A 14,056-nucleotide genomic window follows, 5' to 3' on the forward strand; every position below is an offset into this window, starting at 1 on the left:
GGAGGGCTAGCTTCAGTTTTTAAAAACAAACTTCGATGTCGGCAGCTGCCACCTGTTCTGTACCGCAGTTTCGAGGTGCAGTTATTGGAAGTTAACTGCGTCCCCTCCATCCTCTGCGCTGTGGTGTATCGTCCCCCGAAACTTATAAAGGATTTTCTTCCAGAATTTGCTGATCTACTGGGGAGCCTAGTGCCACGTTATGACCGTATATTAATTGTTGGTGACTTCAACATTCATGTTTGCTGTGAGAACAGTTCGCTAGCTAAGGATTTCCTCGTTCTTATTAGCACCCTCAATTTCACCCAGTGGGTAAGTGAACCAACTCACACTAAAGGTCATATACTTGATTTGGTACTATCTTATGGTCTGGATATTTGCATCACGGACATAGAGGACTTTGGGATTTCAGATCACTTTCCGGTTTTGTTTAATACTGTAGCGAGCGATGTGGATTTGAACAGTGATGGCCCTGTGCGGCAATCGCGCACGATTAACTCCCAGTCAATCGCCCACTTCATTGATGCTTTCCTTGACTCTCCCCTCTCTGATGCTAACTGTAATGGGGTTTTATCAGCGGATGAGCTTGCTAACCTCTTTTATACTACATGCGCTGACATCCTTAATTCTGTGGCACCTCTGAGAATTAAACGTGCCAAATCCTCACAACCCTGGCTAAATGATACTACTCGCGCCCTTAGGCGTGAATGTCGTCGTGCTGAAAGAAAATGGAGGAAAGACAAACTCCACGTCTCTCTGGACATCCTCCAAAATTGTCTATCTAAGTATCAAAAGTCTGTTAAAGCTGCCAAATCTGCCTTTTTGTCTAGCATTATTATGACTAATAGCCACAACCCCCGAGCACTTTTTAATACTTTTAATTCTGTGATAAACCCTCGCACTACCACTTATAGGGATGCCTCCCCTGCTCTTTGTGATAAATTCTTAAAGTATTTCTCTGATAAAATCTCAGCTCTAAGGGCTTCTCATCCATCTCACCCATCATCAGTTTTAGACCCAGTTCCAGCTTCTGAATGCTTGACTGTCTTTCAACAGTTTGAGCCAGTGTCTTATTCTGCTTTAAAAGATATAATTGATCATCTCAAAATCTCTGGTTCCCCGCATGATATTCTTCCTTCTCGTTTCTTTAAGGAAGCTTTACACGTTATTGGTCCTTGTATCTTATCTCTGCTGAATGCATCATTGTCATCAGGTTGTGTACCGTCTGTCTTTAAGCATGCTGTTGTGCAACCTATTATGAAAAAGAAAAATCTTGACCCTAATGCTCTCACTAACTACAGGCCGATCTCTAAACTCCCTTTTATTTCCAAAATATTGGAAAAGGTAGTTCTAAAACAACTCCAGGCCTTTTTAGATGCAAATGGTATTAATGAAAAGTTTCAGTCTGGTTTTAAACCTCGCCACAGCACAGAGACAGCCTTACTTAGAGTTTTTAATGATCTTCTTTTAACTGTAGATTCTGGATATTCTGTGGTCTTAGTTTTACTTGACTTGACTGCTGCTTTTGACACGGTTAATCACAACATTCTTCTATCAAGATTGGAACATGTTGTTGGTCTCAAAGGTACGGTTTTATCTCGGTTTAAATCCCATCTCTCAGAGAGGTCGTTCTCTGTTGCTATGGGGCAACACTCCTCGGCTTCTGCCCCTATTTATTGTGGTGTGCCTCAAGGGTCCGTGCTCGGTCCTGCTCTTTTCTCTTTGTACATGTTGCCGTTGGGATTAATTTTTAGAAAACATAACATCTCCTTTCACTGTTATGCCGATGATATCCAGATTTATTTACCTTTGAAATCCGATGTGACTGCTTCTTTGCAACCTCTGTTCAACTGTTTGCATGAAGTTAAAATTTGGTTATCACATAATTTTCTTACATTGAACGAGAATAAGACCGAAATCATAGTCTTTGGTAGTCACACTCCGCTAGACCAGTTAGCTGATGCCCTAGGCCCTCTCGCTAGCCATCTTTCGTCCACTGTAAGAAACCTCGGAGTGTTCCTGGATGGCTCTTTAAACTCGAGAAACAGGTGTCCACTGTGGTAAAAAACAGCTTTTACCAGTTGCGTCAGATTTCCAAAGCAAAGCCGTTCCTTCCTTTAAAGGACCTTGAAAAGCTTATCCACGCATTTATTACATCCAGATTGGACTACTGTAACTCCCTCTACTCGGGCCTTCAACACTCCTCTCTTTGCCGACTCCAGTTAATTCAAAATGCAGCGGCGCGTCTTTTAACAGGTACGAAAATTCATGAACACATAACTCCAATTTTAGCCAAATTACATTGGCTCCCTGTTAAATATCGTATAGATTTTAAAATTCTTTTGTTCACTTTTAATATTTTGAATAATTTAGCGCCCAGTTATCTTTCTGATTTACTCCATTCATACAATCCCAACGGGGCACTTAGATCATCCAACCATAGGCTCCTAGCACAACCTAGGACTCGAATGAAGTCAAGAGGCGACCGGGCCTTTGCATCCGTGGCACCCAGACTCTGGAATAACCTCCCCGTTCATATTCGCACTGCCGAGTCTATCCAGTCTTTTAAATTACGTCTTAAAACTTATTTTTTTACTTTGGCTTTTGATTCTGTCTAGTTGGCTGTTTTAGCTTGTTGCGTTGTTACCTATTGTTTGTTGTCCTCTTCTATTGTTTGTTTTAACTGTCTCATGTTTTTATTGACTGTGAAGCACTATGGTCAACACTGTTGTTTTTAATATGTGCTATATAAATAAATTTTGATTTGATTTGATTTTAGTTTGACATGCGCTAAATACTTTATCTGACTTCTTCCAATGTGAAGGAGCATCCTGAATGGCTTAACTCCCTATCCAATCTCTAAGGGTTAGCCAGAATTCCTCTTTCAACTGTTTGTATCCAGAATTGGATTCTGTCAGTTGACTGAAGCACTGGGTGAGGACTGGATTCAGTGTGCAAGTTGTGTCATCACAATCGTGTCATCTCTCAAAACAGTTCAGCATTTTCTGTTAAACCTGCCTGAATCTCCAGAGTTTGGTGGCATGTCAACATACTGACACCAAGACACTAATTTTCATTAGTACAGAAAGTCCTCTAAACCAAGCAGGATCACACTATGTTAGTTTTTATATTTAAACATGAAATTATAGCCTACAAAAAAACAATCAAACAAAAAAAAACTATAAATACTTATAATTAAAATGTTTGTTTACCTGCAATATAAACACATGAAATTTAATTCAGCTTGCAAATCTGTATAACGGCCTTAATTTCCTTTTCTCTCAAAAATAGACACTGTGGAAAATTAAATCCAAAAATGTTTGTTTCATCGTGAAACTCAGGCACAGCTGGATTCTTGAGGAGGAGGATTAAGAGTGGTTAGCATTCATGAGGGCAAAGGCAGCATTCACTGCTGTCTTAATGCCACAGCTCACCCACTCTGTGTGTGGAGGTGTGTGTGTGTGTGTGCATGTGTGTGTTTTTATTGCCAAGGTTTTTAAGTTGTGTGACCTTTTGTTTCTGAAAGATGGACTTTCCCTTAAGAGAAGATTGATTGATTGATTGAATCTTTATTTTGAACATGTTGAAAAAGTATAAAAAAAAAAAATAGAATTAAAAGAGACAAATGAACAAAGCAAACAAAAGGAAAACGAGCAACCACAACTCCAAATAACGTCCATGTTCAAAAAGGAGCAGGAAGAAGCATAAGCTTATTTAATCCCACCCCTTTTCCACTATCTAGTATCAATAGACTACAGAAATACCTCCTTGTAATTACATTATATGTTATGTGTAATTTTTTTTTTTTTTTTTTTAATATATACACATATATGTTTCTATCTATCCATACCTACGTATATACACACATACGCACATATACACATTTTCAATAACCCCATTAACACCTGAAGGATACACAACCTACAATTTTATATATATTTAATATATATATATATATATATATATATATATATATATATATATATATATATACATATATATATATATATATATATATATATATATATACATATACACACATACATACACACACATACACATATATATATATATACATATACATACATACATACATACATACATATACACATACATATATATATATACATACATACATACATACATACATACATACATACATACATACATACATACATATACACATACATATATACCCATACCAACAAACCCGTGCATGCGCACACACATGAAAATATTAGACAAGAACACCCTATCAAATCTCTACCTTTTCCCTGTACCCTGTAAAAACCATATCCTTAAACCGCTTTTTAAACTGCGCCATGCTTGGACATTGCTTCATATCTTTACTTAGTCTGTTCCACAGCTTCACTCCACACACAGAGATGCAAAAACTTTTTAATGTTGTACGGATACGAGGATGTTTTAAATGTAATTCCCCCCTCAAATTGTATCCCCGTTCCCTTTTAGAAAACATGTTTAGAATATTGTCAGGAAGCAGGTTATTTATTGCTTTATATATAATTTGTGCTGTGAGAAAATGAACCAGATCTGTGAATTTTAGAATTTTTGATTTTAAGAATAGTGGATTTGTATGATCTCTGTAACCAGTTTTATGGATTATCCTTATGGCCCTTTTTTGTAATATAAAGATTGATGATAGCGAACATTTGTAAGTATTGCCCCAAACCTCTGCACAGTAATTCAAATACGGTGCAATCAGGGAACAATAGAGAATGTGGAGTGATTTGTGGTCCAGAATGTGTTTTACTTTACTCAAGATTGAGACACTTCTTGAAATTTTGTTATGTATATGATTTATATGAGACTTCCAGTTTAATTTATCATCTATAATCACACCAAGAAACTTATGTTCAAGTACTCTTTCAATTTCCACACCATCTACATGAATCTGCACTTGTGCATTTCTAAGGGAATTCCCAAATAAGATAATTTTAGTTTTACTTAGATTTAGCGATAGTTTGTTCCTGTTAAACCATTTTTTAATTTTGCACATTTCTGAAGTAATTGTATCCAGCAGCTCCTTTAGATTCCCCCCCAGAACAAAAAATATTTGTGTCATCTGCAAATAATACTAATTTTAATATATCAGATGCCTTACAAATATCATTTATATAAATAATAAATAATTTTGGACCCAGTACAGAGCCTTGTGGAACACCACAAGCAATGTCCAAGCATGATGAGGAATGGACACCCAGCTTCACAAATTGTTTCCAGTCACTTAAATAATTTTTCACCCATTGCAGTACAACCCCCCTAATCCCATACCGTTCCAGTTTATTAATTAATATGTCATGATTGATTGTGTCGAATGCTTTCTTGAGATCCAGAAATACTCCAGCTGCATACTGTTTCTGATCTATAGCATTCGTAATCTCCTCAATTGATTCGATTAATGCCAGAGATGTTGATCTTTTTGATCTGAATCCATATTGACTGTCAGAGAGTAATTTATATTTATCTAAGAATTTGTCTAATCGTTTATTAAACAGGTTTTCCAGGATTTTGGAGAATTGTGGTAGTAAAGAAACAGGCCTGTAATTTGTGAAGTGGCGTCTATCCCCGGTTTTATACAGCGGCACAACTTTAGCTATTTTCATTTTGTTTGGCACTTTTCCCGTCTGAAATGATAAGTTGCAAATATATGTTAGAGGTCCTACAATTCCTTCAATGACCTTCTTGACGATTTTCATGTCAATATCATTACAATCAGTGGATGTTTTATATTTACACATGTGTACAATGTCAATTATTTCTTTTTCCTCCACTGATGTGAGGAACATTGAGTTAGGGTTCCTATCAATCAGGTTTTCACTACAGTCTACTAATGGCAGTGACTCAGGAATTTGTTCTGCCAGTTTTGGTCCAATATTTACAAAATAATGATTAAAGCTGTTGACCTTATCAGCAGTGTTTTCCATAATATTGCCATTATTGATAAAGTATTGTGGATAACTTTGTTGTCCAGAATTATTTTTAATGATACCGTTTAAAACATCCCATATTCCTTTCATATTATGTTTATTGTTGTTCAATATTTTACTATAATACTCCTTTCTACATACACGTATAATATTGGTCAACTTATTTTTGTATTTTTTATATTTATTTTCAGCTTCTTTTGTTCTTTGTTTTAGGTATTCCCTATAGAGTGTATTTTTCTTTTTACATGCATTTTGTAAACCCTTAGTGAGCCATGGTCTATCTGAATATTTGTGCTTTCTGTTGTATTTTATTGTTGGACAGTTTTTATCGTACAACTCCATGAATATTCTTAAAAATATGCCATATGCAATATCAATATCAGCTTCTTTGTACACCTTGTCCCAGTCCTGATTTAATAGATCGTTCTTAAATGCAGTCATAGTTTCTTCTGTCCTTACACGTCTGTATCTCAGTTGTTCTTCATGCTGATTTTTCTTATAATTAGTGTCATAAACTGCAAAAACTGGTAGGTGATCACTGATGTCATTAATTAATATTCCGCTCACAATGTTGTTTTCCATATTGTTAGTGAAAATATTGTCAAGTAAGGTGGCACAATGTGGTGTAATTCTGCTAGGCCTGGTTATTTTAGGATGTAAACTCAAACTGTACATAGTGTTTAGGAATTCGTCGCTCATTTTATGCTTTTTTGGATTCAACAGGTCAATATTAAAATCACCACAGATAAACATAACTTTTTGATTTGTTTTAGAGAATATTTCCTCTATGAAGTCATTAAATACTTGAATACTAGAGCCAGGTGTTCTATATATACAGCTAATTATTACATTTTTTTCTTTTTCCTTATAAATTTCAATTGTTATACATTCTAGTAAATTATCAATTACAGTTGTCATACTTTCTACCACCTTGTAGTTTAGGTTTTTATCCACATACACAGCTACTCCCCCTCCACTCTTGTTCCTTCTATTTACAAAATTCACTTCATATCCCTCCAGTCCAAAGTCCATTCCTTTCTCCGCATTGATCCATGTTTCAGAAATGGCAATAATTCCAAATGGATTTGTCAACTCATTTAGATATTCCTTTATATTGTTGAAGTTGGCATACAGACTTCTGCTATTAAAATGGATTATTGATAATTTATTTTCCGTGTTGATGGTGTGCTTAAACTGTTCATCAGTGAAGTAGCAGCAGTTACAGCTGATGTTGTAGAAGAAATTATTTTCCGGGTCTATATCCTTTTCTAAGTCTAGAACATTATGGTCTGTGTATCGAAATGTTCTCAGTTCCAGATTATCATAAAGAGAATTCCAATGAGTTATGTTGATATTGTTGCCGGATGCAGATGAAGTTCTTTTGGACTGTGCCATGTGTTGTGTTGTGTGTCACGTCACATGTGTATTCATACCTCCAGAGTAAGTTGACCTCAGTATTTGTCCAGCTCTTCCATATTTCTGATGACCAACACTTTGGCTTGTTCCGGTGTTCCATTGAGTTTAATGAATACTTTGCAGTTGGTGGTCCATGTATTTTGAATTTTTCCCTGTTTCTTCAAGTAACGTGCTTTCCTGGCAATGTCCGCATTTCTTTTTATCAGATGTTCGTTCATGAAGACATCGGATCCTTTCAGTTTCCTTCCTTGTTTTAACAGTGCTGTTTTCTGTTTTCTGTTTGCAAATCTCACAATGATGGCTGGTTTGTTACTGTCATTTTTTCGGGGTAGAGGGTGGCAAGCCTCAATGTTGTTATAATCCACTTCCACACCTTTGGACCGTAGAAAGGTAACCACTTGATGCTCCGTGGAGTTGACATCTTCCTCTCCTGGCCCTCCTACATTGTCAGTGGCGACCGCCCGGGCGTATGACCGGGGTTTGATGCGAAGCCCCGTGATGATAACATCGTTCATCCGGGTGTACTGCTCCAAATCCGCCACTCTGTTCTCCAGGTACGCCAGCCGCCGATCCTTCTCGGCGTTCTGGATGCGGAGAGCCTTAACTTCCTCGACCAGGTCCAGGATGGCTTTCTGCTGCAGTTTGACAGTAGAAATCTCCTCTGTCATAAACTCCAGCGACTTCTTAATATCGTCTCCTTCCTCGGCTGACAGAACTTTTTTCGGGCCCATGCTGAGAGACGCTCTCGTAGCTTTGCCGTGATGACCGGCTAGCTACTTCCCAGAATCCTTTGCGGTCATTAAGAAGAAGCACTTTTAATGGAAATCAGCTACACACAAACACACTTTTTTTTAAAGAGATGGCAGTAAGACTCAAGCATATGCACACACACCATATGTGCAAGGCTCTAGGCTCCCAGCAAAATGAGTCAAAAACCGTGACTATATAGCAAACATGGATGTATCCAGTGTGATATCATCTGTTGGTTTTTGACAATTATCTACATTTTAGATCTTCTGCTTTGATTCTTAAAACTCACATATCTATAGTGGCACTGATTTTTTTCCCCAGAAAAAACCCTCATCCCAACACAAATATAATGTTATTGATCCTTTTTCGTGAGGCTCATTATTTTTACCTTCAACAAAACATTTTTCGACTAATTCGTTGGAAAGCATCTTACAATAGAACTTTATATGAAAAAGTTGGTAAATATTAAGTCCTTCCTCATTTTTTTATCCTAATCTTTTAACCTGATTGAATAAAAGCATCCTTTTTTCCCACTCATGTAAAGGTGGGTCACTTTGGTTGTAACAGTGCAGTCAAAATGACCTTTTTCCCAAAAAATATTTTTCTGTTCTCCTGGGCAATCAAGAAACACTCGCAGGCCACATGAGATATATAATCTCTTTGGAAAGTTCTGGGTTTAAAACCTCCAAAGAAGAGTTGGTTAGAATTCCTCCACAATGATGTGTAAGACAAAGTCACACAGAAAAATGAAAAGTGTATCTTCACACCACAGACTGCACCTGGGGTCTTGCCTGGTGTGATAGACTCCTGCCTCTATGGATCTTGTGCTCAGAGCTTGTTCCTGTGCTGCTAAATATTTATATATATATATACACAAACGCAGATATATAGATAGGTTATGTGTTGTGAGAATGATTCCCTTTTTTGTGAGTATAAGGTCCAAAGACATGCTTGGTTTTTCAAAACTGGCTGTAGTTTTGACTCTGACTGGGACTGATTGTCTCTTGTTGTTAGTCCTGTGATGGTCTGATGACCTGAGATAGGCTCCAGCCCCACTGTGGGGGAGCACCCTGAATTGGTTCAGTGGTTAAGAAAATGGATGGATGGATAAATATACTCTAATGCAGGATATTTGTCAGACTTTATAACTGGAGGCTTGTTTTCTGGAGCTAATTATCGATCACAAAAACAGGAACTAACTTTTAATGAAATATACTTTCTGTTTTTCCAGTAAATAAGAGTTTAAAAATGCCAGCTGTGTTTATCTTAATAATTTAAAAAATAAAAAATAAAATAAAAATCGTCTACACCAGTCTGACTTCAATTTCCTGTCACCAATCATTATGTAACCCCGGGTGTCACCTTTCCATTTTGGTGCGGAGCAAAATGTTATTTCCCATCTGAATGTTCCCATGAAGGGAAAAAGAAAAAACAATAAAAGGTGGCAGCGTGGGGTGATGAAAAAAAGAAATCACTGATCTGTATGTGGTTTTTAAATTTTTCTTATTTTTTGAATCATCAGGTTGAGAACCACCACAGAGTAAATGGAGATGGAGCTAATGATGGCACTCAGACAGATGCTCCGTACTGGGTGTGCAGACGGGGGGAGGTTAGTCAGACTGAAATGGGGTAAATTAAAGCCTCTGAGCATCAGTAATGAGCTGGACACTCAGCGAGCAGTCACTCAAACCACAAACAGCACAAACAAGCACAGTTTCATGTCAGACAGTAAGAGTAAACAGACTTACTCTGAGCTCTGCCGCTGGCATTTAATGTGAAGTTCAGAAAGACTTTCAAACAAGCCTGAGCAATGACTGTGAAAGAGACATAACAGCCTGCTAAATGTTCATCACAAAAACCCATTAATGGTGGCTGTGTACACTAACTGAGCTATTTTGTGGAACAACCACAGATAGTATATAAAAGATGGTGTCACCTTTTGGGTTTGACTGCACATTTTCAAACCTCAAGCCATTTTTTACCATTAAAAATCCTACATGTGACAACAAAAGAACAAATAAGGTTGAGAGGTCCAGCTCAGTGAGTCCAATCTGATGAAATGAAGCTTAGCACTCATCTATTGTTATGAAGGGGGAAACTGTCTGTAGAATTTCAGTTTTTTGGCTCTTCCCCATTGGTTAAATTTTTAAGTCACTTATGCTAAATAGACTCCAATTTGTTCGTGTAAATGGGGAGTCTTCTTCACAGACCAAGATCAAATATGGAGTTCCACAAGGTTCTCTGCTAGGACCAATTCTTTTTATATTATACATGCTTCCTTAAGCCGCATTTGAAGTCATAGTATGCATTTTCATTTCTATCCTGGAACAGCCCCCCATGGAATACCTCTGTCTGTCAATGAAACCAGATAACCATCACACACCCACTGGTTAAATTGCAGGAATGTCTTAAAGGCATAAAGACCTGGATGACCTCTAATTTCCTGCTTCTAAATTGAGAAAAAAACTGAGGTTATTGTACTCTAATCTTGTCTCCAGTAACACTGTGATGAATCTTGGAGTCACTTCAAGCCAACATATGTCCTTCAGTGAGCACATCAAAGAACAATTAGGGGTGCCTTCATACATTTGCATAATATTTCCAACACTAGAAACATCACATCTCAGAGTGATTCTAAAAGACTAGTTCATGTATTAGAACGTCTACTGTCAGAATTCAATATTATCAGTAGCGGTTTTTGATACAGGCGGTTGCCCGGGGCGGCATCACGGGCATCGGCAAAAAAAAATTGCTCGTACTCATGCTGCCCCGACATCAGCCGGCGCATATTGGGAATGGCATAGGCACCGATCGGTTTTCTATCGCCCATTTGCTGGGAGTAAGGGCGCCCTCTGTTTGCGAGGTGCGCCTGCTCGCTGCTGAAGTCAAAGTAAACTTTATTGTCATCTCCGCTACATACAGTCCAGTATATAGAGAGACGAGATGACGAGGCTCCAGTTACACCAGTGCAAATAAACAAACAATAAATATAAGAAGAGTAAGAAAATAAATATACACTTTAGGACCAGGGGTAAAGGGATCAATAACAATTTAAAATTTATAATTTACAGTTTGATGATTTAAAGTCTCACACACAAACCGTCGAAAGGGGAGGAGAGCCCTGCTGCTTCCAGATAGAGCACATTTCATTCATAATGTTGTAAATCCAAGCCCATTATGTATTCATGATTTGAATCCTGGGTTGTGTGAAATCCCAAAAATAAACCCTAGACAAAGCAAATCTGTGAACTAAGGTGTAGCTCTGTTAGGTTATGTTGTGGTGATCCTCGGGTTGGGAGATGGGTGTTCATACTGCAGTCCAAAATTAAAACCAATGGAAGATGGACAAGAAAAGTTCAAAGCCATCAGGTGCTCAGTTTAGAAAAAATAGAAAAGAAGAGGAGGAGAGACGAGCAAAAGATACAGGTAAGCAGATGTGTCATTGGATAATGGCAGATCATCCTGAAACGATCAGAATCAGAATACTTTATTACTAAGGAAATAATGTGGATTACAGTTACTCCAAGACGAAATGGTAAAAACAGTAACAGTAACAGACTAAACTCCAAACAATACATTATGTTACAGATTTTAATATTAATTAGTCATTGTCAGTTGTTGATTCTTCCTGTTCTCAATGTATGACTAATTATGATGGCTGTTTGGTAGCTGTTTGCATACAATGTGTCATGGTCCTGGGTCGGTGACCCAGCGCTTTTAGTTTGTTATCATTTTCTAGATGATGATTGTTTAAGTTCTGTGTTATTTTCGATCTGCCTCTGAGTCTGCGTCTGTATCTGTCTGTCTATGGTGTCACCCCATCTGTTTGTGAATCTGTCTGTTTAGTTCAATGTCTTCTCTGGTTCCATGTGTCTGAGTTTCCTGTTTTATTGTGAAGGTCTGTGTCATATGTGAGTGTGCTCAGTTTACGTTTCCCCTGTCCCGTCAGCTCAGATTCCTCCCAGCTGTGTTGCCCTCCTGTCTCTCATCCCCTAATTACTGGTGTGTGTATTTAAGCCCTGTGTGTTCTCCTGCCTGTTGCCGGTTCGTCTGTGTAACTCCGCGTCAGTCTGTGTAACTCCGCGTCAGTCTGTTACCCTGTGTTCCACGGTGTCCTGTTCCTCGTCTGCATCTCTCTGCTTCTCATCCCGTTGTCATATGCTCCCAGGTCTGTTATTTTTAGTTCTCCCAGTTTAGGTGTCTTTAGTTATTTGTTATGCCCCACGGTTTGTTTGCCACTTCACCTCTGTAAATAAAACCACCGGTATCTCATCCACTGCCTGCATCTTGGGTCCTTCTTCCAACGGCTGCCGGCTCGCCTCGGCAGCCGTGACAGTACGAACCGGCCACAATGGACCCAGCAGCATCCAACCTGCCCGAGGAGCTCCGGGAGGATATTATTTATTCTGTGGACCGTTTAATTAATTTATGGCTGGGGCATGAGGTGGAGGGATTCCGCCAAGCCATAGCTAATCGATTGGAGCGACTGGTTTCCGGTCTCCCCTGGCTGTTCGGCTCACTCCACCCACTTGTTCAGAATTTCTTTCTGAACGAGCTGCACCTTCACCCCCCTACCGTTCGTCTGCTCAGCCCACCGGAGGATATGCAGTCCGAACTGCCGGATGTGAAGTTACCCGGCCTGTCGGAGCGTTCTCCGAGGAGGAAGCAACGTTCGCGTCATAGGCGCCTCACCCCACAGCCGGGTGGTGGGACTTCAGAACCGCCGCCTGTGGTGAGTGAAAAAGACATTCTTTCTGTTTCACCAGACTTTGGGACTGTTAATTCCGGGGCTGTGTTTATTCAGTTAGCCGCCCGGCCTCAAGCTCAGTTAGCCGCCCGGCCTCAAGCTCAGTTAGCCGCCCGGCCTCAAGCTCAGTTAGCCGCCCGGCCTCAAGCTCAGTCGCCACCTCCACCACGTTCAGTCTCACAGTCCATAGCTCAATTACAGTCACAGCCGGACTTATTGCAAACCATGTTACAATCCATAGCTCGGTCTGTAGCTCAGTTGGCAGAAGAATCATCAGCTTTATCCTCCGTTCAGTCTCCAACTTCACCACCGTTGTCATCACAACCATTATGTCAGTCACCTTCAGTTCAGCCTCCTGTTCAGCAGCCACCAGCCCTGCATCCTGTGTCAGTTGCTTCACCTGCAAAACAATACAAGTCAATTCTACCCGAAAGACACTATTCCTCGCCCATCCATTCCAAGCAGAGAGACAAACCCAATAACAATGGAAACATTCCTCAAGAGCTGGCCAGTTCGGAGACTGAGACACACTCCAGGGCCTCCCCAGAGGCTGGGTTTCAGCCCCCAGCTGACTCTGGACCCCTGGAGGTTAAGAAGCCAGCTGAGGACTGCACCGGACTGTCGCTGCCTGAGCTGAGTCACTGCTCAGTGCAGCTGCAGTCTGCTTTATGTTTGCCAGAGGCCCGTGGGCCTGCTGGTTCTGTTTTGTGCCTGCCAGAGGCCCGTGTGCCTGCTGGTTCTGTTGCGTTTCTGCCAGAGGCCCGTGTGCCTGCTGGTCCTGTTCTGTCCCTGCCAGAGGCCCGTGTGCCTGCTGGTCCTGTTCTGTTCTTGCCAGAGGCCCGTGTGCCTGCTGGTTCTGTTGCGTCCCTGCCAGAGGCCCATGTGCCTGCTGGTTCTGTTCTGTGTGTGCCAGGGGCTCCAGTGCCCACTGGTTCTGAGACTGTTTTTGCTGGGGGGCCCGAGGAGCCCGTCCAGCCTCCTTTCTCGTCAGCTGGGGGGCCCGAGGAGCCCGTCCAGCCTCCTTTCTCGTCAGCTGGAGGGCCCGAGGAGCCCGTCCAGCCTTTTGCATCATCAGCTGGGGGGCCCGAGGAGCCCGTCCAGCCTCCTTCCTCGTCAGCTGGGGGGCCCGTCTTTAGTGTCTTTAGTTATTTGTCATGCCCCACGGTTTGTTTGCCACTACACCTCTGTAAATAAAACC

At 40.2% G+C, this 14,056-nt stretch overlaps 1 protein-coding gene across 1 annotated transcript in view; it reads right to left on the minus strand.

Annotated features, from left to right (window-relative positions):
• Positions 1-14,056, minus strand: part of LOC309698633 (uncharacterized protein) — a gene marked incomplete at its 5' end in the record, with an annotated part of 421,704 nt that overhangs the window by 269,297 nt on the left and 138,351 nt on the right. The window lies entirely within an intron of this gene.

Source organism: Aulonocara stuartgranti (genome assembly GCF_965226115.1).
Source record: "Aulonocara stuartgranti genome assembly, chromosome: 3".
Lineage (NCBI taxonomy): Eukaryota > Metazoa > Chordata > Actinopteri > Cichliformes > Cichlidae > Aulonocara > Aulonocara stuartgranti.